The sequence below is a fragment of the Lactuca virosa genome, chromosome 4, assembly GCF_052849685.1.
Source record: "Lactuca virosa cultivar CGN04683 chromosome 4, Lactuca_virosa_CGN04683_v6, whole genome shotgun sequence".
NCBI classification, from domain to species: Eukaryota; Viridiplantae; Streptophyta; class Magnoliopsida; order Asterales; family Asteraceae; genus Lactuca; species Lactuca virosa.
In genome coordinates, this window is record NC_136429.1 from 179602570 (window position 1) to 179605745 (window position 3176).

Here is a 3176-nt window from a genome sequence, read left to right on the forward strand (position 1 = left end):
TGACCTCAAGTAGAATGAAAAGAACTTATGCTACAACACAATGTTGTTGAGTACAAAGTTTTCCATGTATGACTTTGTAAATGGTTTGACATTTGTAGATCCACTTGCATGTGGTAAATTAGCCTTGTCACATGAGAGAGAGAGAGAGATAGAGAGAGACATGTAAACACCTCTATATAACGTGGGTTCATACCACTTATAGAGGTGTGCTTGAGAGATGTAAAATTAAGAGTGTTAGTGTGTATAAATTATGTAGATTTAGATCTAGATCCTTTTTTGTAACACCTTACATAATCGAATGCATCTCTTAAACACCGAAATCACCGTGTTCTTTGTGTATTCTTTAATTCCGCATGCCAAACCAATGTTCATTATTCACATCAATTGGTATCAGAGCGGGTCTTCGAAGATAAACATGATTTTTTGAAGAAACGATTCTTACTTTGGCTAAATTCGTCACAATTAGAGCATTTATGGTAGTCCCTCTATGATCTCTCTAAATCTTGTTGATTCGTGCGTTACTTTCTTGAATTTTGATCGTTTTGATTCATTGGATCTAATTCGTTTCTATTCCTTTTGTTTGATCCAATTAATTTTTGTTTAGATCAAGCCCAAACAAAAACAAAATCAATAATAGTTACTGTTCACCAAATCTTGATTAAGCCCAAACTTAAATTTTCGATACTGTTCATCCACTTTCAAGCCCAAGTTTATGGGATAACCTAAATTCATCGATCTCTTTACTGGAATCCAAGTTTTGTGTCTTTTGATTAATCGAAAACTCTTATCTCATTTTATTCTTGTATCTCGATTCGTTCTTGTCTTTCTATTCACCTCATCCGATTGAATGTATGCTCATGTCTTATTTCGGTTGATGTTTCTTTTAGTTCTTAACGTTTTTGTATTCAATATTCACATCAATTTACATCGATTCCAGAAAACCACTTCTGTTGACTTGGATTCGATGTTAATTTGATTTTGACTGAATTCGTTCTTGATTTAGAATCGATTCAACTTAAAATTGATCTTCATTAAAAGTTAATGATCGATTTTGATTTACTGAGTGAGTTCGAATCATGTGTTGAATAATAAACTGGAAAGACTTGAATCGACTTTGTTCTGGATTCACGGTTGAAAAGTCGTTACCTGAAATTTACATCAGATAGGTCAAGAATTCGATTTAGATTTTCAATATTGGATGATTATAGATGGTGGTTCGATGGTGCTTCATCATTACAAAGTTACAATTGAATCATTAATAATTGGAAGTCAAGGTCGATAAGGATGACTACTTATGAAGTCAAATCTAATTTCGGTTGGCTTGATTCAGTGATGGAAACTGAATTGGAAATTGAAATCGAATGTTTGTTGACTAAATTTGAAACTTGAATGCATGTCTTGGAGGAATCGAAGTCAAATTTGATGATGTTGTTGATTACCCCTTGGAGTCGAATGTCTTGAAGTCGACGTTCTTTACGTGACTTCGAAGGTTCTTGATACTCGATAGTCCAAATTGATATTGGGAATGAGACAACTTGGAAGTTTTTGATATCAATTGTTGATTGAGTAAACTTGGTAATGAAAGTAACAATCTATTGGTCGAAAGCGAATGAAGGACTGGAATCGAATGGTCAATAGTCGATGGTTTGGGTATCTATGATCCTCACTGTGTTCGATTGTTTTGAAAACGAGTGATGTTTTGATTTATGAAGTGACTGGGAAATTGATAATTGGTATTTTGAAATTGAGTATTGAAATCAGGTTCGATGGTCCTTTGGTTGAACTCAGTGGCTGATTAATTTTGGAGACTGTTTTGTTGACGAAGGCTGAGAGGTTGATTTCGAAGCCTTGGATTGATTGTCGATGGCTTGGGAATCTAAGTTGATTTGCTTCGCTATGGGATACTTGATGAATTTGATGTAGATGTGATGAAAAAGCAAAGGGATGGTCACAGATTGTGGTTATTGGAATTTCAAAGGTTTTGAAATAGATAGTCGATTGTCGGAAATTTTTTGAAGTGTCGAATGTCGAAGGTTTCATGAATTTGGGGAAGAAAACAAAAGTTTCGAAATTAATCAGTTTTGAAAGTTTGACACCTTATACCACCTTCGAAAGTTGGATTACTTTTCGACAATTTAGAAGCAATAAGGCTGAATTTTCGAATTTGGTCCCTGCAACATTCGAAAGTTTGACAGTTTGTACCATATTCGACATTTGGGTAATTTTCGACAGTTTAAAAGAAAAGAGGCAGAGATTTCGAAAGTAGTCCCTGATGTTTCGAAATTTTGGCTGTTCATACCCAACTTTCGGAAATGGTATTCCAATGCTGAGAAATTGAAGAATATTCATTTCTGGTCCCTACAGTTAATGCAAATTGGCGCTTTCTACCCAGTTTCGCAAATGGGGGAGTGTTTCGCATTTTTGGTTGTTTTGGGCGTACTGGGTCACTGCAGAATTTTGAAATTGACAATTTCTACCCAATTTTGAGAAATTTTGTCAAAGGCGGTCCGTGAACGAATCTAAAAATTGGAGATTTTTTTTATTTTCTAGATTGAAGCAAAATGTTTATGTCATGTGTTAAGGGGGAGTTTTGGGTAGAAAAATTCTGAATTGAGCACTTTCTCATTCCTTTTTGGTTTTATAATCATTTTTCGATTATAAAAAGGGGGAGAGATTTATATGGAAATTCAAAACAATATTGAATTTTTCATATTACACGGACTTGAAGACCGAAGTGACCTCGAGTATTTGAAGTTTATGAAATGAGTCGATTGGAGATTCGGAAGTGATTTCGGTTCATGATGGGTTTGGACTTATTGAAGATTTTTTGGGTGTGCCTTTATGCTCAACTTTAGGGTGATTATTTGGAGATTGAGAAACTCCTAATTATCCGTTGATGCTCGGTTTGTATGGTCTCACATTCTAGAATCCGGATTGAAAAATCATTGAAGAATTGAAGATTTGAAGATCATCTCTACATGTGTCACGCTTGAGCCTTGATTCGCGTAGTTGCTTGATTTTGGAAGATTTGAAGCGGGTCATCCATTCCTAACTTTGAGGGGGAGAATGTTGGGTACAAAGTTACCCATGTATGACTTTGTAAATGGTTTGACTTTTGTAGACCCACTTGCATGTGGTAAATTAGCCTTGTGACATGAGAGATAGATAGATAGAGA